General features: G+C 41.5%; 1 long non-coding RNA gene across 1 annotated transcript; it reads left to right on the plus strand.

The window, feature by feature from the left end:
- The first annotated feature begins 1,084 nt into the window (after positions 1-1,084).
- On the plus strand, positions 1,085-26,000 carry LOC141984675 (uncharacterized). Its single transcript, XR_012638779.1, has 3 exons — positions 1,085-1,139; positions 3,360-3,457; positions 25,604-26,000. It is a non-coding gene; the product is annotated as an uncharacterized LOC141984675 (long non-coding RNA).
- The last annotated feature ends 1,755 nt before the right edge of the window (positions 26,001-27,755 follow it).

Here is a 27,755-nt window from a genome sequence, read left to right on the forward strand (position 1 = left end):
TTCTTTGTACATTCCTTGTAAATAAACAAGACTGCATCATAGCAAATACCAGAATCCATCATCAATTTCTGTTCCCAACTTGAACAACCACAGGGCCCTGAACTTTGGCTAGTGGCTTCGATCAAAAGGGGGCAACAATATCAATGTAAAAACCCACTTTGGGGGCATAGATTTTCTTGTATTTTTTTTCCTCAGAAGCACTAATGAAAGCTGCAATTCTATCAGATATGTTGAAGGCACTACAATTTGTCTCATTACAGATATCATTTGATTGTCCCGGACCTCAGCCAGATCCTGCTGGCATTGATCTAATATTAAAGTACAGACATGGGGGTAACCTCTCTAAAATGTTTTTTTCTGATGTTGTCTATTTCAAGTTGCCTTTTCTAGTTATAACAATACCCAAGCAAGTGAGGAACCATGTGAAATTGATCCAGTTTGAATGAACAAGGATAGCATAGGTACAAATTAGTAAAAGCTATTAAGAAATAGCACAAGTAAGGAAACTCTTACCCCCATCTACCCTAGTGTTTTTTGTTTTGTTTTTTAAAAACAACCGCCCCCCCTCCACAAGTGGTCTAGAACTTCTCCAGCTATAAAGAACAATTACTTCTCTACAATAACAGTGGTTCTTTGAGATGTCATCAGTGTGGATCCCTCTGTAGGTGCAGATGCACATCATGTGTGAGAGTTTGAACACTTTTCAAGAGCAGCATATGTGCATGCTCCTTGTGCCTCCTTATAGCACAGGAGCATAAAGGGCAGAGCAGCCACCACCCTCCCTTCATTCCCTCACAGTCTGGAGCCTGTGGTAGCTGACGATTCTGAAAGCAAGATGGGCTGTGGGAGCTACACTGACTACAATATCTCAAAGAACCACAGTTACTGTAAAGTAAATAATTCTTTTTTTGAGTCTGTGCCAGTGTGGATTCCATTGCAGATGAATGGCAAGCCGTATCTCTTCATAATTGTGGGTAGGAGGAGTATCAGCAGCATCAGTCACACATGAGTGGATTGCTCCACATGACAGCCTTGCAGATTTCAGAAACTGGCACATTTCAGAAACAGATGAAGGATGTAGCTTGGATTCTAATGGAATGAGCTTTAACTGTCAGTGGGAGAGGTACACCAACCAGCTGGTAAGCAGTCAGAAACAATGTGTTATTTTTTGAAAGTCTTTGCAATGCAATAGCCTGACCTTTGGAGCAGCCACCTATAGCCACAAAGATAAGATAGGTGATGGGTGGCTAGGGCTAGAGGGGGCTCAACCCTTCCTCAATCTCTTTTCTGAGTCACCCCACCACCTATGTGGCTGAACAGGTCAGCAGGTGGAGCTCCACCTCTGACAGTGACAGGGCTAGGATGGGAACAGGGTAGGTGTCCCAGGGGAGAGCCATACCTGTGTCCTTGATTCCTGCCAGGTGGAGCTTGATTCCTCAGTCTGGCAGGGGGACTAGCTTCTGGCTCCTAAGTGGTGGTTCCTGGGAAGGTTCACTGTGATGGGACAAGTGTCCTGGGGGAATGGGGAGATCCTGAGGCAAATGGGGGAAGGAGAGAAATGGGGAGTCCTGGGAGAAGGCAGGATCTGGAGGTGATGGGGAAGTTAAGTGGAGTCCCAGGAGAAGGTGGGATCCTAAGGCGATTGTGGAGGGAGAAGCGTCCTGAGGAAAGGGGGAGATCCTGAGGTCCCATGCCCTGTGGTGCCGGGCTAGGAAGGGGGAGTATCACGGGGAAGGGCACTACTTGTGCTTGGATATGTGCATCAAGTGATGCTGTGGTGGACTCCCCCAGATCTGTGAGCAGTGAGAGCCAATGGGCCAGAGCAGGGAGCCGGGCCCAGCCCTGACAGACAGCAATAGATAAGACAGAATAGATAGAGGGCCCAATTTACCACATTTCAGGTCACTAGGAAGTTCTCCTATACTTCAAGATAGTCATCACTTTCTCTGATCTCTTGTTCTGGTCCTTCATTCCCATTCCTTCAGTTTCTGGTCCAGTGTTTCTCCAATTTGGGCCATGTTCACTTGGATTCTCATGCATGTTCCCATTCCGTATGACTTACTTTTCTCCAATCAGCTTTTAACACATCACACATATGTCTTTTTATGTAACCCTTATATTATGCACACACAAACTTCAATTTACCCAGCATTCCCCCTCCCTTTATTTTTTTGCTGTTTATGTAGTTTTTATGTCATGTTGCTTTGTGGGATTCCCATAAAATGTTCCTAAAGGTTCCCATAAAATGATAAAATGCTTCTTGTTGTTACAGGTTGTTACAGGTTTGTGATTTTTTACCTCAAATCTTCCAGCATAACATGTTACCTTTGTTCTTTCAGCAATAACATAATTTTAGGCAGATCAGCTATTCTATGTAAAAGAAGAATTGGCCAAACCACATTAATGCCAGCAAGGCCTTGACCTAAATGTTATCTCATGTAAACTCATTCACTATCCATAATTGCAAATCACTAAAGTACAGCTATCAAAACTTTTAATTTTACCGTTAACAAGTCTTTATTTTATATTTTAACATCATATTCAGTGTGCTTATATCATCATACCACCTTCATCTATTTGAGGGAAAGGGACTTATGCATGAAAACTAGAGATGTGGTATGGAAGTGGTTTCAAATACTGAAGAATATCGGAATTAAGATATGTTTTGATATTTCAGTTCAAGGCCAAACTGTTACTGTGATTGTTGTTTGGATTAGATTGTACCTAATCTAGGTGAACTGTCTTTGTGAGATTTTACCCAAATTTAAAATAGTGGAACTCTTACCAGATCGATTACTTTTGTAAGATTTCCAACGTCTTCTGTCAAAATGTCATGCAAACATCTGTTCTTACAGGATTTCAAGTATATCCAAATTGGAAAAGTCCCATGCAGGTTTTGAAAAACTAAAGTGTAATAGAGAAGTTGATCTCCAGACTCCAAACTATGTATTCTTTGAAAGGATTTCAGATGTGAAAACACAGATTTGACTCATCTGTAACAATATCATTATATTATTTGTGATCATTGCATGGAAATTAAGATTATGGTGTTTATTATTATTTATTACAGTGGGTCTAGAGGACCCAGCCAAGGTCATGGCCCTGCTGTGCTAGGGACTGTACAGATGCATAATAAGAGAGAGTCCTGCCCCAAAGAGATTACAATCTAAATACACAAGGCAGACAAACATTGGCAGGGGTAACAGGGCATAGAGAGGTGAAGCAACTTGCCAAGGTTACACAGCAAGTTAGTGGCAGTTCTAGGATTAGCACCCAGGTCTTTCTGACTTCCAGTCTAATACCCCAGTCACTTGACCACATTGCCTCCTATGCTTATAACTACTTTTTGCACTTTCCAGTCTATGTGGATGTGTGGCTAAAGCACTGAAGTTGGAGACTTTTACCAGCAGTACTAGCAGGCAACATATGTCCCCTCGGTATCCTTGTCAACAGAGATGTGAGTATAAAGGGGAATGGTCACTGCATCCCTCCTTCATACCACCATCTAATGAATATCTGAAATACCAGGGAAGGTGGGAGGGTTGTGGAAGGTATATGTACACAACACACTTCGAAGAACAACAGCTGTTTTTTCTCCTTCAAGTGATTGAGCACACATATATTCCATTGTAGGGGACTCATCAGCACTTTCCTGGCATGTGGTGAGAATCATAGAATCATAGAATCATAGAATATCAGGGTTGGAAGGGACCCCAGAAGGTCATCTAGTCCAACCCCCTGCTCGAAGCAGGACCAATTCCCAGTTAAATCATCCCAGCCAGGGCTTTGTCAAGCCTGACCTTAAAAACCTCTAAGGAAGGAGATTCTACCACCTCCCTAGGTAACGCATTCCAGTGTTTCACCACCCTCTTAGTGAAAAAGTTTTTCCTAATATCCAATCTAAACCTCCCCCATTGCAACTTGAGACCATTACTCCTCGTTCTGTCATCTGCTACCATTGAGAACAGTCTAGAGCCATCCTCTTTGGAACCCCCTTTCAGGTAGTTGAAAGCAGCTATCAAATCCCCCCTCATTCTTCTCTTCTGCAGACTAAACAATCCCAGCTCCCTCAGCCTCTCTTCATAAGTCATGTGCTCTAGACCCCTAATCATTTTTGTTGCCCTTCGCTGGACTCTCTCCAATTTATCCACATCCTTCTTGTAGTGTGGGGCCCAAAACTGGACACAGTACTCCAGATGAGGCCTCACCAGTGTCGAATAGAGGGGAACGATCACATCCCTCGATCTGCTCGCTATGCCCCTACTTATACATCCCAAAATGCCATTGGCCTTCTTGGCAACAAGGGCACACTGTTGACTCATATCCAGCTTCTCGTCCACTGTCACCCCTAGGTCCTTTTCCGCAGAACTGCTGCCTAGCCATTCGGTCCCTAGTCTGTAGCGGTGCATTGGATTCTTCCATCCTAAGTGCAGGACCCTGCACTTATCCTTATTGAACCTCATCAGATTTCTTTTGGCCCAATCCTCCAATTTGTCTAGGTCCTTCTGTATCCTATCCCTCCCCTCCAGCGTATCTACCACTCCTCCCAGTTTAGTATCGTCTGCAAATTTGCTGAGAGTGCAATCCACACCATCCTCCAGATCATTTATGAAGATATTGAACAAAACCAGCCCCAGGACCGACCCCTGGGGCACTCCACTTGACACCGGCTGCCAACTAGACATGGAGCCATTTATCACTACCCGTTGAGCCCGACAATCTAGCCAGCTTTCTACCCACCTTATAGTGCATTCATCTAGCCCATACTTCCTTAACTTGCTGACAAGAATACTGTGGGAGACCGTGTCAAAAGCTTTGCTAAAGTCAAGAAACAATACATCCACTGCTTTCCCTTCATCCACAGAACCAGTAATCTCATCATAAAAGGCGATTAGATTAGTCAGGCATGACCTTCCCTTGGTGAATCCATGCTGACTGTTCCTGATCACTTTCCTCTCATGTAAGTGCTTCAGGATTGATTCTTTGAGGACCTGCTTCATGATTTTTCCAGGGACTGAGGTGAGGCTGACTGGCCTGTAGTTCCCAGGATCCTCCTTCTTCCCTTTTTTAAAGATTGGCACTACATTAGCCTTTTTCCAGTCATCCGGGACTTCCCCCGTTCGCCACGAGTTTTCAAAGATAATGGCCAAGGGCTCTGCAATCACAGCCGCCAATTCCTTCAGCACTCTCGGATGTAACTCGTCCAGCCCCATGGACTTGTGCACGTCCAGCTTTTCTAAATAGTCCCTAACCACCTCTATCTCCACAGAGGGCTGGCCATCTCTTCCCCATTCTGTGATGCCCAGCGCAGCAGTCTGGGAGCTGACCTTGTTAGTGAAAACAGAGGCAAAAAAAGCATTGAGTACATTAGCTTTTTCCACATCCTCTGTCACTAGGTTGCCTCCCTCATTCAGTAAGGGGCCCACACTTTCCTTGGCTTTCTTCTTGTTGCCAACATACCTGAAGAAACCCTTCTTCCTTTGACTTTGGGATTACTTAAAGAGAGATGGCAGCACTGATTTGTTGAAGCTCACATCTGCTTGGGAAGCTTGAGTAACTGTACAGTGTCTGGAGAAAGTATGTGCAGATGACTATGTTGCAGTTTTACAAATGTCCACTATAGAGGACTGATCGAAAAGGCTGATGAGCCTTGTGGAATGAGCCCTATTGGAATGGGCTGTTATCCTCGGAGGAGGAAAGACATTAGTCAGAAATGCAGCTGAACATTTGCTGAGCTGAAATAGGTTGCTCTTTAATCCTTTCAGCCCATGCTATAAAAGTCTAGAAGATGATCTGAAAGACTTAGTGTAATCCAGGTAACCTGGATTTGTGCTGGAAATGGCCCACCTTGATCATCATACACATTGTAAGGAGAGTGATCACTTTACATAAGCTATTACCAGCAGGAGAGTGGGGTGGGGGGAGAGAAAACCTTTTGTAGTGATAAACACCCATTTTTTTCATGATTTGTGTGTATAAAAACAAACATCTTCTGTATTTTCCACAGTATGCATCCGATGAAGTGAGCTGTAGCTCACGAAAGCTTATGCTCAAATAAATTGGTTAGTCTCTAAGGTGCCACAAGTACTCCTTTTCTTTTTGAGAATACAGACTAACACGGCTGCTACTCTGAAACCTAAAATTCTATAGTGTGTTTGAGACTTGAACTGTTTTCTCTTTGCTACTGGAGTGTAAACTCCCAAAGAACAGAGAATTTCACAAGAATCTTTTAAGGTGCACATGGCACTATCAATTTTTTGAGAAAACAGTTTGAAACCTTCAAAGGGGAGATTTTTTATTGTTTTTTTATGCTTTCTTGGGATGCCTGAGGCATGTAACCATGAAAAGCATCTCAACAAAATGGCTGTAGCCATAAAGCCTGAAATGGCTACTGTGTTCTGCAATAGCTGTGAAGTTGAGACACGTTTGATTTATAGTTCTAAATAATTTTGGTTCCTGAATACTTCAGACACTGCCTCTTTCCCTGCATGTCATAACAGAAGATCAGTTGAAGAGAAGTTCTCAGGATAATAGGCTTAAGTAGGAGGGAACTAGAAGGAGGGCATTTTTGGTGGGGGATCTTCAACTCTGGAACTTGCTTCTCTCATAAGCCTACCAACAGAGCCTGAATTTGCAGATCTTCAATTATTCTCTCAGGCTTTTTCTAAGAATTAGGGCCAAGTAGATGGTAGGAGAGCTCCAGTTTGAGTGGGTTTGGTAGCATTTTAAATTTGTGTGTGTGTATAATTTGTGTATATATATACATTGACTGCACATTGTACATGTGCCTAAGGCTCTGGATAGGAGCATTTCTAAATGAAACAAAACACACAATTAAATTTATTTAAATTAAAATGTTGTTCAAGAAAAACCTAATTTTCCCATTAGGAAGCAGCACTCAAGTGCTAGAGAGGGTACTTCCAGTACCCACAGATGTGACCCGGGGGTAGAATGGGTATATGGGGAAAAATTCCCTTCAGGCTTTTATAGGGATGTGAAGGGCCTCAGGGGTAGAAAAACAGAAACACTCCCGTAGTTTACAAGCTTCTTGTTAGCTTCCTTTTTATTAGCCCAATTATGCTTAACATGATACAATGCACCACTTATCCTAAAAGAATGAGGAGTACTTGTGGCACCTTAGATACTAACAAATTTATTTGAGCATAAGCTTTTGTGGGCTAAAGCCCACTTCATCAGATGCATGAAGTGGAAAATACAATAGGAAGATACATACGTACAGAGAACATGAAAAATTGATGTTGCCATACCAACTCTAATGAGACTCATCAATTAAGGTGGGCTATTATCAGCAGGAAAAAAAAAAAACTTTTGTAGTGATAATCAGGATGGCCCATTTCAAACAGTTGACAAGAAGGTGTGAGTAACAGTAGGGGGGAAATTAGCATGGCGAAATCGTTTTTAGTTTGTGTAATGACTCATCCACTCCCAGTCTTTATTCAAGCCTACTTTCAATGATGTCCAGTTTGCAAATTAATTCCAGTTCTGCACTTTCTCGTTGGAGTCTGTTTTTGAATTTTTTTTTGTTGAATAATTGTGACTTTTAGGTCTGTAATTGAGTGTCCAGATAGGATGAAGTGTTCTCCAACTGGTTTATGAATGTTATCATCTGATTTGTGTCCATTTATTCTTTTGCGTAGAGACTGTCTGGTTTGGCCAATGGCAGAGGGGCATTGCTGGCACATGATGGCATATATCACATTGGTAGATGTGCAGGTGAACGAGCCTCTGATAGTGTGGCTGATGTGATTAGGCCCTATGATGGTGTCCCTTGAATAGATATGTGGACAGAGTTGGCAATGGGCTTTGTTGCAAGGATTGGTTCCTGGGTTAGTGTTTTTGTTGTGTGGTGTGTGGTTGCTGGTGAGTATTTGCTTCAGGTTGGGGGGCTGTCTGTAGGCAAGGAATGGCCTGTCTCCTAAGATCTGTGAGAGTAAGGGATCGTCCTTCAGGATAGGTGGTAGATCCTTGATGATGCGCTGGAGAGGTTTTAGTTGGGGGCTGAAGGTGACAGCTAGTGGCATTCTGTTATTTTCTTTGTTGGGCCTGTCCTGCAGTAGGTGACTTCTGGGTACTCTTCTGGCTCTGTCAATTTGTTTCTTCACCACACAACAAAAACACTAACCCAGGAATTGCGGGACCATCCTGCCCGGCCCCGGAGCTCCAGCCGGGGAGGCTAGTCCCAGGCCCATCCTCGGCTGTCCCCTCTCCCCCGCAGCCTGAGCGCGCCATGCCACCAGCGCTTTGGCCCGCGGCTCTTGCCAGGCAGTGCGGCAGGCTCCGGCATGGTAAGGGGGCAGGGAGCAGGGGGTGGGTTGGATGGGTTGGGGGTTCGGGGGGGGGCAGTCAGGGAGCTGGGGGGGGAGTTGGATGGATCTGGGATTCTGGGGTGGGCCGTCAGGGGACGGGGAGCAGGGGGCAGTTGGATGGGATGGAGGTTTTCGGGGGGACGGTCAGGGGACAGGGAGCAGGGGGGGTTGGACAGGGCGTGGGAGTCCAGGAGGCCTGTCGGGGGTCAGGGGTTTGGATAGGGGTTGGGGAAGTCAGGGGACAGGGAGAAGGTGAGGTTGGATAGGGGGTGGGGTTCCGGGGGGCAGTTAGGGGCGGGGGTCCCAGGAGGGGTCAGTCAGGGGACAAGGAGCGGGGGGGTTGTATGGGTCAGGGATTCTGAGGGGGGCAATCAGGGTGCAAGAAGTGGGAGGGGGCAGATAAGGGGCGGATGCCAGGCCAGGCACAGCCTTCCCTACCCGTCCCTCCATACAGTTTTGAAACCCCGATGTGACCCTCAGGCCAAAAAGTTTCCCCACCCTGTGTGTCAAGTGACAGAAACATTCTAGTGCCTCCATGCTTTGGATCAGGCACTTAAAATTTGGCAGGAGGTTTTCTTTGGTGTCAGAGAAGTGCCTTTCACTGTTTTGTGAAAAACTACTCAAATTTGGCCAAGTTATGGACTCTTCAAAAATCTCAGTTGCATATGATCAGTAGAGACTTGTGGGAGTTAAATTCTCCTAAAATTGTCTGCACTGAGCATGCTCCATCTCCTCACAACTTCTATATGTCAGACTAGATTGCGTTCACACTATCATCAAAAAGCGACTGAGCATGCTCCAACCTCTGGTTGCAGGAACTGAGTAGGACTTTCCTGGCATTTGTTCCTCCCAGCTGCCAGAGACTGCTGTGGTCCTGGGCACAGGAACTGACAGCAGGAAACTTTCTCTCCTGTGCTCTCTATATTAGTGCCCAGGCAGCAGAGAGGAGAAGGAGCAAACACCTAATCTAAATGCAGAGTGTTAGAAATGGGAGGTGAGAGGGGGATCAGGAGCCAGAGAGTGGGAAAATGGCATGGGAAAGGGAAGGAGCAAGGTGAGAGGGGACTGGATAGGAATAGGTGGGGTCAGGAGCTGGAGTGAGAGTGATGATGATTTCTGCCTCATTCAGTGCACACAATAAATCATGTTTTAGGAATGACTCAGGGCTGTGTAATGAAAGGCCTCTAGGCTCCTGCCTTATTTGTTGCAGAAGTTGGAAATTCTGTAATGAATGAGGTAGAGGATTGCGGGAAGAGAAAGGATTGTTTCATGGTTGAGACAAGTGAATGTTGCCTTGAAGAAAAGGATTACATCCCTGCCTCTGCCATAGAGTTCCTGTGTGATGCTAGGCAAGTCAGTGAAACAAAACTTTTCATAGATGGCCACTAATTGTGTGCTCCGCATTGTCCAAGACACACAGAGAGAAAGACAAGATGCAAGAAATGTGGTTTAATTAGTCCTACAAACAAGCCAAATCAGGACTGTAGGCTAATTTCACAGCTGGGTGGGAGTCAGTCCAAGGGACTGTGGCGTCAGGAGTCAGCTGCATGGCTGGAGCAGGACAGGAACAGGACTGGAGCATGGTTGGAGTAGGGCTGGGCAAGGCTGAAGTGGGCTGGAACAAGGCTTGGGCAGGGCTGGAGCAGGAACAGGAACAGGATCAAGTGCAATCTGGAAGCCTACGGAGTCTGTAACACTGTGAGGTAGCAGGAGGGTTCCTGGTCAAGTAGTGCTGAGTCACTGCAGGCTCTGCTTACAGGATGAGTCACTGCAGGCTGTGTTGGAGGGGTGGGTCAGGGCAGCTATTGAGAGTCTGAGGATAGGCATATGCAAGCCCTTCCACATATAAAGGCCCCTCCCCCAGCCTAAGGGGAGGAGCTACTGGACCCAGGTCTCAAGTAAATACAGGGGACAACAAATGAAAAACAGGGATGGGAGTGAGGGTCACAGGGCAAAAGTGGGGAGCCTAAATGGAACTCCAAGCAGAGAACCCCACACAGTGCCCACTGCTTCTCAAAGGCATCCAGGGAGCCAGTGGATGCAACCCAGAAAAACTCTGCCTGGAGATATGACTTCAGCGAGGAGCGGAAATAGGCCCCATAGTCACAGAACACCTCCCTGTCCAGCTTTCCCCTCCTGATAGGGTGGATGGCCACCTTGGCCAGCACCAGGAGGAGGTTGACAAGGAGGTCTCATAACTTTGTGGGGTCACAGGTGAGATGTGCATATATCTAGAGGTGCAGGGACAATTATAGCCAAAACCTAAGGCGTAGGTTCTGGAGGAGCTGGAAAAGGGGCTGCAATCTGCACTCAATGTAAATGTGCGCCAGGGTCTCCCTCTCACCGCAAATGGGGCAGGTGTCAGGAGAAAGGATTAACCACACCATGCTCATGGTTCTGTGAAGGAGTCACCAACTAATATCCCCAGCGGGCCAGGGGATCAGAGTGGAAAGCAGACTGGCCCACCTGGGCTCCTCACCCTCTTGGTGTCAGAGCGGGACACGAGGGTGAGGAAGTGAAGGGTGTGGAGCCTATGTACCGCTGTTTCCTAGGTGTGGTTCAGAGACAGACTGACTTCAGATTATGCAGGTGACTCAGGTAGTGCGGAGGGGGTGCCTGGGGAAGCTCGCAAGGCAGGGGCCCGATGGTGAGGTCCCGAAGGCCTGGGGTGAGGGATGAGTGGGGAGCACTCTCCCACAAGACCCACTGGAGTAAAACCTGAGAGGTTGGTGGTAAGGCTGCCCTCCCTTCCTGGTGTATACACTGGGGGACACAAGGGGTGGAGAGCCCCAAGCACTGGCTGAGTTCCAGGCGATCCCCACAGTCCCTCCAGTTGTAGGGGTGAGTCATGGCTGCTGAGTGAGCAGACTGGGTCTGGCTGTTTGTTTACCTCACAACCAGAACCCTTATGGAATGAATACTCCCATGGGACCAGTGCCATGCCCACAGCAGACCAAACCCCTTCAGCTCTCTCCCCCGCCCCCAGATAAAACTCAGATACTATGCTAATTCCAGGGGTGGGAGTGGAAGCTAATTTCCTGCTGCTTTTCGCCACCAATCCAGACAAAGCTGACTTACTCCCTGGGTTCCCTGGGTGCCCAATGTGAGAAACCGGAGACAGTTGTGCAGAAGGCCTGAGCTCTGACAACTGAAGTTGTCTGGAGCTGTGCTTTGAACATACAAAGTGCATTAAAAATGCAGTATTCTGAAAAATCAGCCCCTAGGTGTCATTCCCAGCTATAAAATGGGGATAATGATGTCACCTAATCTCATGGGGATGGGAGAGGGGCTGTGAAGATTGCTTCATAAATATTAATGAATTTTTCAGACACTATGGCAGGAGCACCACAGAAATGCCAATGAGGAATTAATATTTTTGTATTCAGCAGGGGATTTGGATGGTGTGTTGGTTAAGGACCGGGACCACACATTAAATGAGAAAGATAAAAAGAAATACTGAATAATTGCTCCATCACTGAGTGAGGCTAGAGTCTTGTGGAAAAAATAGTATGTAAAGACTAACATAACACATCATTTTCAAAGGGGCTGAATTAAGGTCATTTGGATAACATTAATTCTGGCATTTCTTAACTTCTAAGCGCTTGACCTTGCACTCTTAGCATTCTTTTACTGTAGTTTTTTGGATGTTTATTCATGATGTGTGAGATAACTAGCCCTACAAGCAAGCTTTGTGACAGATTTATATTATAGCAGATAGAATGAAAAATTAAAGTGTTTGCCTTTTTTTCAACTTAAATGTAAGCTGTAAGCACAACAGACTCAGGAGATGTTCTAAATCTATGCACAAAACTGCCTATTTAGCTTGCCAGATGCTTCTACTTAATTCCCCCCCCCCCCAATCTTTCAAGGTTCTGTTACACCACCTGCTTACTCGCAATGATTAGGTGCTCCAGACACAGAATCTATACAGGCTGGTGATTAAGCTACATGAAATATAGAACAGAAAAACAAGGGTATTCACATAAATCACAAACAAAACATGTAACACTATTGTATAATTCCACATAGTGCATTTACTGCAAATATCATCCAAAACATCACCAACATGTTTCACTTATTTCTCCTTTTCTTTGCAGCCTCTGGGAAGCAGGGCTACCAGTTTGCTTACTTTAAATAGAAAGAACTCCTTAATGTCCATGGGCCTGGTTCACCACTGTATTATTCCAGTATTATGCAGGTTAAACTCCATTACTTTCAGTGTAGGGACACAGTGCTAAATCAAGCTGTGTCTTGGGAAGAATTTGAAAATATTTAGGTATGTGTTCGTTATTGAAAGAGTTTGTGGAAGTTCCTATTCACTTTAAGGTTCTCATTCTTGAGGTGATAATATTAATGAGTAACAAATGAAAGCTTTCATTCTCTATAAATATCAGGTATTGTGATATCAAGAAGTATGTATACATTCAAAGATAAATGTCTTACCATTCCTAGAGAAATATAACACTATAGAACTGAATGTGGTCTCTGCATTTATGAAGGAATCCTCTGAGTGGGTCACACATAGAATAGATATGTATTGTCAATACAACATTTGGTAAAAATATTTATTCTCAACATTGAAAAGGTATTTAAAATGTTATAAAATGAGAAATATTTAATAAATGTGGTAAATACCTGGAATATACTAAAATATATATCACAAAATCATAGAATTTATGTCCTGATCTAGCAAACCACTTAAGCACATAAGAGGAGTAAAATAACTATTGTATTTGATCATCCACTCTATTGCTCTCTGCATTCACTCCTCTAGATTTTTCTGCTGTAGGGCTAGCTTGACATACATAACCTGCCTCATTTCTTCATGGGTATGATTGGGAAGGTTAAGCTGTAGTCAGGGTGGCTAGCTAAGATCAGCAGGAACATCCTGATATTAATAAACAAGACTAAATGTAAAATAAAGTAGAGGTCAGATTATGCATGAATAGTGCATGGATAGAGAATGCTGTACAGGGATTGGTTCTTGCAATGTAGCCAAGCCAATCCCAAAATGTGTGATGCAATGTGTAGTAAATGCAATGTGATGCATACATGTATATAAATGAAGAGGTTTTCTGTGTAACTTTGGATGTGTGATACACCCTATACTTACCCCTTATGCTTGAATCTGATCAACTCACCATAACTTTGCTGTATGCCAAATAAAGATACCTGAGTGACAAAATCTGGAGTCGAACTGAGTTTTTGGGAAGCAGAATTAAAAGAAGTCTCAAGGGAATCTTTAAATCTGCCAAACTGTCCCAAGTGGCAAGTGCTTTCCTATTGCTAGCAGTGTCTGAGGCTGCCATTTACTGCAGCTCTCAGCTGGAAAATGCCAACTTTTTATTACAGCTCCATGTACCCCAAAAACACTCATAGAAACAATTATAATATTTATACCCCTTGCAACATTTTAAGAATGTCCCTTTGGCAGGATTAAGTCATCATACTATTTGTAAAGTGCTTTGTGATCTTTGAATGGAAGGTGCAACACAGAAGTGCTAAGTAGTTTTAATTGTAAAGCCTCTCTTTCATTACGCAATTTTTTTTTACTTCATACTATGTAGCTTTCTTAGGAAAAGTGCCTGATTCTCCTGTCTTACTAACATTGGTGTAAACCAGGAGTAAATTCATTAAGAAGTTGGAGTTTCACATAAGAAGTAAATGGTATAAACTGAGAGAAGAATCAGTTCTAGATAGCTCTCCTGACCCACCGCTGTGCAAAATGCCAGTGCTGGTGCAAGTCTCCTCAATTTCTATAGCAAACGGTGTTATCAGAGACACAGTCTGAAATACTACCTTTCCCTGCCTACATGCTGTTTTGGAAGGAAAATGGAACAGATTCACAGTCCTGTGTTAGGGACCAGAGATAACTCATATCTTACACAAATTTGACTGCTATAATGTTACTCAGGATGAAATTTTACATATTTGCATTGATGCAATAGGTAATCCAACTGTACAGATACAGTAATCTAACTGACAATAAGAACCATGATGTTCTTTCTCCTCCTTTTTGCACTGCCTGACTCCTTTTACAATGAGGCATGATGAGGCTGGAATGTAAAATGTTGTATAAATCTTTTATGCCATCCCATCAGGTAAAGCACAGATCAAATACTGCCCCTTGTCCTTCTGTGTTTCTGAACTGACTGAAAATTTCTGAATTCTGCTTCTCGACAATATGATGAAGCAAAAAATGCTCAAGCAGCCAAGAAAAGAATCTCATTATATGGATTTCCATCTATTTTGTGTGTGTGCTTGCTAGAAGCAGAATGCTGAGGAAGTTACATGCCGTGCTTTGGAGAGAATACAGCATTGATCAATTAAAGGCTACATTTTGCAGCAGAAGCACATTTAAGTATCATTCTTTTTCTCCTATATTACATTGCATTTCAATTCCTGCATGATGCTAAGGTGTTATATATTATATGCATTAATAACATATGACCAGGGAAGAGTATAAAAATATTGCTCGGGCATGTAGGAAAGATATCAGGAGGGCCAAATCGCACCTGGAGCTGCAGCTAGCAAGAGATGTCAAGAGTAACAAGAAGGGTTTCTTCAGGTATGTTGGCAACAAGAAGAAAGCCAAGGAAAGTGTGGGCCCCTTACTGAATGAGGGAGGCAACCTAGTGACAGAGGATGTGGAAAAAGCTAATGTACTCAATGCTTTTTTTGCCTCTGTTTTCACTAACAAGGTCAGCTCCCAGACTGCTGCGCTGGGCATCACAAAATGGGGAAGAGATGGCCAGCCCTCTGTGGAGATAGAGGTGCTTAGGGACTATTTAGAAAAGCTGGACGTGCACAAGTCCATGGGGCCGGACGAGTTGCATCCGAGAGTGCTGAAGGAATTGGCAGCTGTGATTGCAGAGCCCTTGGCCATTATCTTTGAAAACTCGTGGCGAACGGGGGAAGTCCCGGATGACTGGAAAAAGGCTAATGTAGTGCCAATCTTTAAAAAAGGGAAGAAGGAGGATCCTGGTACCTACAGGCCAGTCAGCCTCACCTCAGTCCCTGGAAAAATCATGGAGCAGGTCCTCAAAGAATCAATCCTGAAGCACTTACATGAGAGGAAAGTGATCAGGAACAGTCAGCATGGATTCACCAAGGGAAGGTCATGCCTGACTAATCTAATCGCCTTTTATGATAAGATTACTGGTTCTGTGGATGAAGGGAAAGCAGTGGATGTATTGTTTCTTGACTTTAGCAAAGCTTTTGACACGGTCTCCCACAGTATTCTTGTCAGCAAGTTAAGGAAGTATGGGCTGGATGAATGCACTATAAGGTGGGTAGAAAGCTGGCTAGATTGTCGGGCTCAACGGGTAGTGATCAATGGCTCCATGTCTAGATGGCAGCCGGTAGCAAGTGGAGTGCCCCAGGGGTTGGTCCTGGGGCCGGTTTTGTTCAATATCTTCATAAATGATCTGGAGGATGGTGTGGATTGCACTCTCAGCAAATTTGCGGATGATACTAAACTGGGAGGAGTGGTAGATACGCTGGAGGGGAGGGATAGGATACAGAAGGACCTAGACAAATTGGAGGATTGGGCCAAAAGAAATCTGATGAGGTTCAATAAGGATAAGTGCAGGGTCCTACACTTAGGATGGAAGAATCCAATGCACCGCTACAGACTAGGGACCGAATGGCTAGGCAGCAGTTCTGCGGAAAAGGACCTAGGGGTGACAGTGGACGAGAAGCTGGATATGAGTCAGCAGTGTGCCCTTGTTGCCAAGAAGGCCAATGGCATTTTGGGATGTATAAGTAGGGGCATAGCGAGCAGATTGAGGGACGTGATCGTTCCCCTCTATTCGACACTGGTGAGGCCTCATCTGGAGTACTGTGTCCAGTTTTGGGCCCCACACTACAAGAAGGATGTGGATAAATTGGAGAGAGTCCAGCGAAGGGCAACAAAAATGATTAGGGGTCTAGAGCACATGACTTATGAGGAGAGGCTGAGGGAGCTGGGATTGTTTCGTCTGCAGAAGAGAAGAATGAGGGGGGATTTGATAGCTGCTTTCAACTACCTGAAAGGGGGTTCCAAAGAGGATGGCTCTAGACTGTTCTCAATGGTAGCAGATGACAGAACGAGGAGTAATGGTCTCAAGTTGCAATGGGGGAGGTTTAGATTGGATATTAGGAAAAACTTTTTCACTAAGAAGGTGGTGAAACACTGGAATGCGTTACCTAGGGAGGTGGTAGAATCTCCTTCCTTAGAGGTTTTTAAGGTCAGGCTTGACAAAGCCCTGGCTGGGATGATTTAACTGGGAATTGGTCCTGCTTTGAGCTAGATGACCTTCTGGGGTCCCTTCCAACCCTAATATTCTATGATTCTATGATTCTATGATTCTTTCTAACTACCATTTAGTTCCTCCTCCCAGCACAGTAGACAGCTCAAGTAACTAATACAAAATCAATATTACATATAAAGATAATTGTTGCTCAATTTAGTAACAGCTCACTCTTTAGGGCTAATTAGTCAAATGCCTATCTTTTCCATCTGCTTCCATAATTATATGGGAACCTGATTCTATGGAACTCTATGGGATGTAATGGGTAGAATTCTACCTTCTTTCCCTCAGACCCTACTGACGGCCCTTTGCCAGAAGTGTGTGAAGTTGGTGAATCAGAGAATTTTGGGTGTAGGAAGGCAGGTAGCAGGGGACCAGATGCTTTCTGCAGCCTTATACCTCATTGATTCTGCAGTTTTCCATTTGGAAATCCAATGGAGAGTGATGCTTGAAAGAACATTAACTCACAACAGATCCCTTCCAGGGCTATGACTGCTAAGCTTCAGGAAAACTTGGGACCAGAAGGGCAACATTTAACATGAATCTAAGTTAGATATTTTTATTTTCTAACAAAAACAATCTTTAGAAATGTGTCTTAACTATCCCCAAATCCCCAGGCTAGTGAGGGCATCCATCTGAAGTATAATGTACTCAGTATTTTGGGTTCACAGGAGTTTCCAGTACACCCTTCCCTCCTGGGTTCACATGAATTCAAATCCTCTGAGGTCTGAGTTAAAATGAAGCCAACATCACAGATTCCACCATGTGAACTTACACCAGGTTGACAAAAAAATCCATAACACATGACATACCATCCCTATAATTTTATAAAGGAATCATTTTGAGCCGTTCGGATTCCTCGGATTACTATACTTTCTATCTACTGTCCTTCTGCAATATTAAATCAGTGCAATAGCAGTAACTATTGCCACTTTAGTTTGGACAGATGTTTGTTTTCATCCTGAACAGCTGAATTTAAATTTTGTTTTAAGTACACAATAAACAAACAAACAAATAAATGTTTAGCTTAGCTATGGAGTCTTTAACAATGCTTCCATGATAAAGGCAAGAAAATTGAAATTTGCAGCACTGTTTAATAAAAAAAATCACCCTTATTTATCATATAAAGCAAACAAACATAATGTAGTATATTAAAACAACACTACAATGTTATCAAACCTTGTATTCACAAGATGTGACCAATTACCACCTTGACTATTTTGCTTATATGTTGTACCCTGTTCCCCTTGTCTTAGAAGTGCCAAAATACTGTTGTTCTCATCGTACTTCTGCCCTGATGGAAAGGTGAGCTAACTGGAAACATCACAGGAGAGGATATTCTGCCAAGATTCCAAGCCCACCATTGTACACATGAGAGTTCTGAAGGCATAGCTGAACCAAACCTCTGAACATTTTGAGGCTCATCAAACACTAATAAAAATTGCTTACCTAAATAAAAAGACACCCACAACCACAGAACAAAAGAAAAAAAAAACAGATTGTAAACACAAAACAGCTAATTTAAAGTTAAATTAAACTCTTAAATAACACCAAAATACAAACAAACATAAAGGTTGAAACCCCTCTTTACTTCCAATTGTGTCAAAATTCATATTACAGGATTTCCAGTCATCTGAATCATACTGAGTTCAATTTTACTTTCAAACACTTGAATGCAACTTCCACTCTCTTTGTATATGTGCTAAAATATATGGAAATCACAGCGTTAATTAGATGATAAACTTCAACCTTAACTCTGAGTTTCAATGCCTTTGTGAGTTTAAGACAAACACTTAATGTTACTTTAACATAGTTTGTTATGGTTTAATTCAATGTAAATACATTATAAAGACAATAATTTGTTACACATGGTTAATAATCTCCTCAAAAGTGGCTATTGTTATTATTAACAAAAGTATTAATAGCATTAAGCTTTGCTTCAGCCATAAACCGAATACCAGATGTTGAACATCTTTAGATGTATGCCTTAGTATGGTTTTAGTGCTTCATTGCCACATAGGTTTATAATAATTTTTATCAGTCTTTTCTAAATTTCAATTAGTGTAATAGTCAAATCGGGCCTAGACTGTAAATAAAAGTCACTATATATACTAATTTTACTAGAGGAAATTTTAAAATATGTAAGATAAACAGCACAAACTGTGTGAAAGCATCTGTAGACAACTATAACCAGCAAATAGAATATAATTATTTAAGATGCCTCCCTTCCCCAGTTCAGGCTCTGATACTCATAAATATTTTTGAGCACATGAGTTTGCAGTTTGTTCATGTTATGAAAAATCTTCCACGCACCAATCACAGAAACATATTAAGGATTATTTTCTAGGTAAAGACATCATTTTAAATGGAAGCAATTTAAGAACAACAGTCCCTTGAGGATCTGTTTGTTTATTTTATGCTAAAATTTATTCTTAGAACGTCAATATATTTCACTACTTTCAGTTTCAATATTTTGAAATAATGTTTTCTTCTTGTGTTAAATATATTTCTAAAAGTTTTAGACATATGGTCTTACCAGCAAAACTAGTTCCATAATTTAAAACATTTGCATTCCAATATAGTCGTTAAAAATGTAATAAATCCAATATAGTTCATATAACACATGTAGTAAAATATCCCCAAATTCAAAACTTAACAAATGAATGTACAATAACTGCTGCAGTTATAAGTAAACATACTTACTGACCTGCAATGAAAAGTTCTTCCAGGGCCGTCAACACATATGCCACCATTGAAACAAAGGGTTGAGTTCAGTGCAGGTTCATTGCAAACGTCAATATCTACTTCACAAAATTCACCAGTGTATCCACTCATGCAAATGCACACAAATGCACTGACCAAATCTTGACAAGAACCTCCATTAATGCATGGAGCAGACTTGCATTCCTAAAGGAGATAAATGATAATACATTGATAATGGAACTTTAAAAGTACATCATGTATATCCACAGCAATTAAAACAAGAAAGGGGGTTTTGTTTAGTTGCTTATGGGCAGAACAATTAGATTTTGGTCAATTTGATTTTTATAGAGCTCTTGTAACCATATGTTTTCAACACACAGATATTAAAATAGATATGGTTCTATCAATCAATATAGGATGAATACAGCTTCATTTTATAGGTTTTCTAGACAGCCAGAAATGTGTGCTTCCTTTATTAAAATCTCAAAACATGCAGCTGCACCATAGATTTTGTAGTGCTTTCTCTCTCTTTATCTCAGTTCTTATATTAGTAATCATCACTTTAGCATCTGAAATTTCAGAATAAAAGATAAGCTAGATAGATAGATTAGATGAAATAAGGTAGGGTTTGCCCAGACACACATCATATTTCTGTGTTAAACCTGGGCTGAACATTGTCCAGACCATCTATGCTATAATTCCTATTATTAAACACTGCCTGAGAATAAGTGATAACTTCCAGAATTGCCATTAATTGTAAACCTTTACAAATTCAATGTGCAGTGAATTTTTAAAGAGTTCCAATAACAAATTCTTCTGACAAAGCTAATGTAAAATCCATCAAATTCATACCAGTGACAAATTAATATTTTGTCAAAATTATAGGAGAGTTGAATTAGTGTAATTGCCAATATAAAAGAGAATTTTGCCCTTGACCTCAGAAACCCAGTTCATGCCTACATCCAATATAGTTTGTTTTGTTGCTACCATCCAAGTAGTCTAGATAAAAGTATGCTTTTAAAAGTGAATTTATTTTCATATTAGTTTTAACTTCTCCAGAGGGTGAACAACTTAAGGATAACCAAGGGCACTTAGTACATTTCCTGCAGGTACTGCCATTACTTTTACAGAATGTAAACGCATATATCCACAGGGAGTTCTATGAAAACTACATGTTTTTCCATCAGCTCTCTAGCTGGTATATATAGAATGATGTATTAGAAAGCATTACATAAACTAATTGAATTATATATCCCGTAGGAAGATGGGGATAGTTTGTAGACTACCAAAAATTATGCATACAGAGTTTAGAAAGACTATTTTTAAAGCATCTCAGTGATAAATGAAAAATATGTTTCTCTTTTTGTTTTCTTTGTCTTCCCCTGGATCTTGCTAGTGCTTCTCACTATTTTTGTAGCTTTGATCATAATTCCTATAAAATTAATGAAGAAAAAACTCTACCTCAAATAATAAATAAAAAAAGAAAGCATAAAAAAATTTACCACAATAGATCAAAATTATAAATGCAACTAGGGATACGCAAGCCTCAAACAGGTGTACAGTGCTTAGGCTGACTATGAAGTTAATAGTCATGCCAAATTTCAAATAATGTTAAAACCTGTTTGTTTCATTAGGTATACTAAGAGTGCCCATAAAGGTGTACAGTACAATGGAAGACTTGTTCAGACCTGAGTCCAGGACTTGGCTATAGAGTGATAGAAAGAATGTTGGGGGCAAATGGAAAGTTCTGTGGAAGAAAGACTGCCATGTCAGATACTATATTTTTAAAATAAAATATTGAGTATATTTGGTGCTGGGCAACATCTCCTGCTGACATAACTACCCCCTGCTTATTGGGGGTGGTTGAATTATGCCAGCGGGAGAGCTGTCTCCCACTGACATAGAGCAGCTACACAGGAGACCTTACAGTGGTGCAACTACAGTGGTACAGCTGTGCTGCTGTAAGGTCTGTAATGCAGACATAGCCTTAGTCTCACAAGCAATCACAATTAAGTTAATAGGAGCACTTGTCTAAGTAAGGCGAGCAGAATTTATCACCATTGCTGAAACCAATAAGACTACTTGTCTGAGTAAAGTGAACAGGATTAGAATCGCTAAAATTTACAGTATTTTGTGTGCCTACACATAGAAGAAATCCCATTTTAAAATATTGACTCATAACCCATACTGCTTGATTCAATTTTTTTGCTGCCTGTAGACAAATGAGTGACTAAACACTACATAGAGTGGTTGCCATTAAAGTCCATGTTTATCAGCAGTGGAACATGGGGCTGTTCTCCTGTGCCTTGCACCTTCTGTTGTCACTTATAGGTTGCGCTAATGCAGACCATTTGTGGGAGAAGGGACTCTCCTGCACCAATGCTTTGGAACTAGGCATATCTAGCCTTATGAAAACATATGTTCATTGTGTAATAACCAAGTACACACATACCTTTCTCTGTTTAAATGTGGACACAATCTATTTTGTTGTTGGGTTTGGGTGGGGGGAGGGGTTGTCCCACACCCAGCTATACCATTTTACAAAGCCCTTTAAAGAGTTCTCCTTAGCCTGTGTTTATTTTTCTTTTAAGAAAGTAGCAGTCAATTTTTAAATTGAATTTGGATTTTACTGGGACTCCACATTCACTTTCTGATTTAAAACTGAGTTTGGGATACACTAAGCAATGATGATGTAGGGATCAAGAGGGAAACAGCCACAACAGCTATGCAGAAACAATTGTTGGTGCCAAAGTCCCAGATAATATGCAGGCATCCTCCTCTTGAGAAGAGAATCTGCCTTATTTCCACATTCCAAGAATCCAGAAAGAAGGGGCTCCCTCCATCCCCAGCTGCTAGAGAAGAACTATCATTGTCCAGCAGGAACACAAAGAATCAGCAGTTGCTGGCAGCCTGCCAGCTCTTATACTGAGGATATCTTAAAGAGAAGATTGCCATCTACCTCCAGCACACACAAAAAGGGTGTGGAGGACAGAGAAGGGGAAGAAAGTAAAAAAAAAATTGGAGTTACGTGGGGGTGGGGGAGTCAGTGCATGCATGAGTCGGCTCATCAGAGAGAAGTATCAGCAAGCACAGTGGTAGTGGTGAAAACTGGGGGGTTTACTACAGAGAAAGTTAGGTGAAGTCTTTGAGCTGCTTCTGAGGAGCTACTGCTATTAGCAGAGGTAATGGCTCTTCCATGTTCCTCTCCTTAACCTAGTATTAGCAGCAAATGTCTCAGAGTCCTACATCATTTGTGTTTGATGGGAGGAGAAGAAAGGGTGCAGGTGGAAGGGAGAAAAGTTACTGTTGCTGGTACACGCACACACACACCATGCTTATAACATCTTTACATCTAAAGCCCTGTTGGTTGATTTACAGAACAATTAGAGATATAGAATTTTCAAAAGCAAGGGGCAAAGGTCTCATTGAAATGCTTAGAATCTAGTTCTAGCTGTCATGTAACTAGAAAAGGTAGGAGGTTTGGGGTGAGGAAGGACATGGGTTACAGCAGTGAAGTCATGTGGTTACTCACTTGAGGCATGAACACATCTTGATTGCTCAATTTAAAGAGTTTTTTAAACTTTTTCTTTTAGTAGTAATTATAAAGGTAAATGACAGCAAGAACAGCTCCTTGGAGAAATATGTCCATTGTTAGTAGTGATACCACCTTAGTTTTGAATAAATAAACTCATTGGGTAATAATGAGAAAAAAATAACCAAGATGCAAGTCTGTATCTAAGTTACAAATGTTCCAGCAGACACAAATGAACTTGGCAAAGTAAACTGAAATCAATATTTTCCTCTGGAAAATGTACGATTTGCAAGATGACAGAATGTATTGGCACTTTGCAGGAACAGTGGCTCCTTTCTCTTTATTATTACAAGTCCCGTTTCCTTGACTACAGTAGAAGCAAACAATAGGAGTCAGTTCCTTTTTCAGAAATTGAAGCCTGCCCTCTCAGTGCACTCTGCCCAAAAGAAACACTGTCTCTTGGCTTCCTTCCAGGGTTTCAGTCACACAGCTTCTCCTGCTGTCTGCTCACTTTCTCACTTTTTTCTGGTTCTTTTCACATAACTGACACACACAGCTACAATCAAATCAATGCCCCAGTCCTTGCATTTGCAGCAGGGACATGACCTCCTCAATCAGTGGGGGCGCAGAATTCCTCTGGTGTCTATAATTAGAGTTGCCCATCTCTTTCCATTGTAAGACTTTGTTTTCAGTTCTTTAGATGACAAACGGAAACAGCTTAGGCTGAAATTTTCAATATGGAGTAAGAAAAGGAGTACTAGTGGCACCTTAGAGACTAACCAATTTATTTGAGCATAAGCTTTCGTGAGCTACAGCTCACTTCATCGGATGCATTTTCGTGAGCTACAGCTCACTTCATCGGATGCATCGAATGCATCCGATGAAGTGAGCTGTAGCTTACGAAAGCTTATGCTCAAATAAATTGGTTAGTCTCTAAGGTGCCATTAGTACTCCTTTTCTTTTTGCAAATACAGACTAACACGGCTGCTACTCCGAAACCTGTCAATATGGAGTGTTTCCTTAAGTTGATTTTTTTTTTTGAAAGTTTCAGCTAAAACATCAAGGTCTCTGCCATGTTTTGCCACGTTAAAAAAATATTAGAACCATTTTTGAGTTACCTTAGAGACTAACAAATTTATTAGAAGATAAGCTTTTGTGGGCTACAGCTCACTTCATCGGATGCATAGAATGGAACATATAGTAAGAAGATATATATATATATATATACACACACACACACATACAGAGAAGGTGGAAGTTGCCATACAAACTGTAAGAGGCTAATTAATTAAGATGAGCTATTATCAGCAGGAGAAAAAAAAACTTTTGTAGTGATAATCAAGATGGCCCATTTAGACAGTTGACAAGAAGGTGTGAGGATACTTAACATGGGGAAATAGATTCAATATGTGTAATGACCCAGCCACTCCCCAGGAGTTCTACTGCTATGAGTTACTCAATTACCTCAAATGGCAGAAGACTGTGTTGCAGATCTAAAGATCAGAATCCTGCTGAAGACCTATGTGTGGAGTCAGTATGGTTCTGCCTGATGGTTCTCCCTGCTCCCCCCCCCCCAAATAAATTGCAGGGAAAAAACAGTTAAAGAATTATAAGACTGCAAAGTCAAGCATTCATAAGTTAGGAAATAAATACCTAAAGTTGCTCATGGAACTTTAATTCAACCCCCTTGTAGCATTATGCTACAATCTTTAATGATCCCATACTATTCTTTCCACAGAATGCCTACATGAGTAATTCAGTATTTGTTTTTATCTTCCCAATTTAATCTGTAGCTCCAGGCCTTATTTACCTAAGTACACCAGCCAAACCCTACACTGAACACAAAATTATTAATGTTCAGACCAGATATCTCATTGACCTCAGCTGCAGTTGTGGGCACTCAGCACTTGTGCAAATCAGAGCTCGCAGGCACTCAGAAAATGAAAAACTCACAGTGTTAATGACCAATGGGAATTTTGTTTTAAGCACTTGTCCAGCATCCCTTAGGAACTCTGTGGCAGAAGCAAAGATAGAATCCAGTTCTCCAGGATGACATTCAACAACTGTGTTAAACATGAGACCCTGCTTTTGCTTCCTCCAAATTTATGCAACAAACTCTTTCCAATTTATGCAACAAACAAGGAAAGGGTGCCAGAGGCAACAGCCTCCTTCACTATACAGCCCTGATTAATTCCCAGAACACCATCCATTGTGCGCGCTGAATGAAGCAGTGATGCAGTGGAAAAAATAGCATGTGACTATATAACTCAAGACCATATCATGTACATGCACAAGTGGCAGGAATTAAGTTTGCACAAATAACCTTACCCAGACTTTTCTTAAATTTTGAGTGTTTGACTTTGTAGCCATTATGTCCTAAATCCTGCCTGTAGGTGATAAACAGGGTTGAGTTTAATTGTTCCTAAAACCAGTCCAAATTATTGAATCATATATACATATAGACTAAAAAAACTGATGACATTCCAGGAAATAGTTGAAATAAAAGGCTTCATAGCTTAATTACTTAAATATTTAGTGGCTTAATGCTGTAAAATGACTATTAAGACAAGTGAAAATTTAAAAAAAAACTGTGGTAGGCTGTGGGTGGCTGAAACATTTTTTTTAATGTTCTACAAACTACTTACATTATGGTGCTGTTTCTTTGAAATAGTATATCTGTTGAAAAGACCTAGCATTTGGTCAGTGTTTCTGCCAAATAAGTCTCTGGCTGTTGGTTGATTTCTTTGTAGGCATCTCAGCAAAAGTGAATTTTGAAGAGGGACTTGATGGAGAAGAGGGTAATGGACTTGCAGATCAATTCAGAGAATGGAAGAAAGCGTGCGGATATTTGTGGGAAAGGTGGGCAAGTGGTAGTCAATGTGGGCATCATCGATTTGCGGACGGAAGGATAGCAATGTGAAGAGCCTTGAATCTTGAACTTGATGGCATGGAAAAAGGAGAGCCAATGGAGGAATTCAAAGAAATGGTCAGTGCAACAGAAAAGGATGATGCTTTTAGTAACTCATTTTCAATGGTCTTGGGGTGGAGGCAATGTGGATGCCGGGAGGTCAGAGAGGAAGAGAATGGGTGGGGTTGAGAACTGGAAGAGAGTTTAACCATATGAAGAGAGAGAAGAGGTGATGTTTTACAATGTTACGGAAGAAAATATAGCAAGGCTTGGACACCCAATTTATGGGACGAGGTGACAGGGAGGGTGAGTTTGATTTAATTGGATATATAAATAAATACTTTGAAACTAATCAATTGGCTAATGTGTGTACACAGTGCTCTGAACATGTGAAACACTGTATAATTGCTAAGTAATATTATTTCATATTAACACCTTTTTTTATGTATGCTGAATTTAGTTTTCCAAGGTATCACATTTCACAGTACTACTTTGTAGGCACCAAAAAACGTAATGTTTTAATAGCACTTTTTAAAGGTTACATAAAGCAGCTACAGCTTGATGCATTAATAAGGGACATATTGTATGTTCTTTTTAATGCCTTGGAAAATACTGTACCATGGTTTAATTTCTCACAAGTGCAATAATCTGATGGAATGCTGAATGCTATTAAGAGACCAAAAGGCACAAGATTCCTTGCTAAGATTAAAAAAGGCACTTAGTTTAAACTATTTGATCCACTAAGTTATGAAGTTTTCAGCTCACAAGAGAATTTAAAGTGCACTTGTCATTTGGAATAAATCTCTGTAGCACAGCTGTCTTATATCAAACTAAAATACACATTAAGAGCATATAGAAATATACTGTTTTAAAAAATGAATGTTCCAGATGCCAATTTATATTTTATTTTTAAACAACTAAAATGGGAATTTATTTTTAATTTTCACTTGGTCCTGTCAGATTGTATAGCTAGTGGGGAAGGTAGAAACAGGTAAAAGTTTTGTGTAAAACCTTTCACAAACATTTTCACACATTAATTTTGTGTGGCTTTCAACATCTCAAAATGTTATTTTCTTCTAGGGGTGCAGAGATTTCTGAAATATTTTGCAGAATGGATTGTGAAATTTATTTCCATCTCAAAATTCAGTGATTTTTCCAATGTCACACCATTTTAAAGGCATCCCAAAATTACTACAGTAGACAACTTGTCAAATTTGGATTGTGGATTGAAGACAGGGAGGGAGAGAGCAATATAAAAAAGTCACTTACATACTTGTATAGTATAGACACTTGAATTGAGTGATTGTCTGACTGATCCACTCAATTAACATTCCATTAAATTAGACACCTTACATTTGATAAAATCATTCATTATGAACTTCTGAGCAAAACTAAAAACAAATTGGAACTTTGACTGTTGATCTTTCCCTCAGATATCCCAGATGTCATCATATTCTATGAGATTTTAAGCATTCAAATGCCCTTTTAAGGAACATTTCTCAAATCTGTTGCATGGATTCACCGGCCCTCCCTTAGACCACCTCATTTACTGCTTATACAGTGGAGAAGGAAGGTCCCATATTAAATGAGGAGCTGCCTGTGAAAGACTAGTGGCCTGTTAACTCCTCCAATGCTTTTTGTAGATGAACAGCTTTTTCTAGTGTTTTCAATGGTTGCCAAATGAGAACTACTTCCCCCCCTAAAATCTTGGATTATAACATGGCTGCCAGTTGTCATGCTTCTTGTGTGACACAAGGGCATCTGGCAACCCTGTAACAGCCCAGCTGAATACCCATGCATATATCTGGACTGCAGGGATAACTTGCTGTGACTCCATGTGGACACTACAGTCGCTGTCTCCCCTCCCGCTGTTCTCTAACTGAGTCTGAACAGGAAAGGAGCAGCTGGGAAGACAAGGTGGCAACAGCAGCAGCAAACAGAGACAGCCATCAGTTCTAGTAGGTGACAGTCTCTAGCTGCTCTCACCAAGCAAA

The sequence above is a fragment of the Natator depressus genome, chromosome 3, assembly GCF_965152275.1.
Source record: "Natator depressus isolate rNatDep1 chromosome 3, rNatDep2.hap1, whole genome shotgun sequence".
Classification (NCBI taxonomy): domain Eukaryota; kingdom Metazoa; phylum Chordata; order Testudines; family Cheloniidae; genus Natator; species Natator depressus.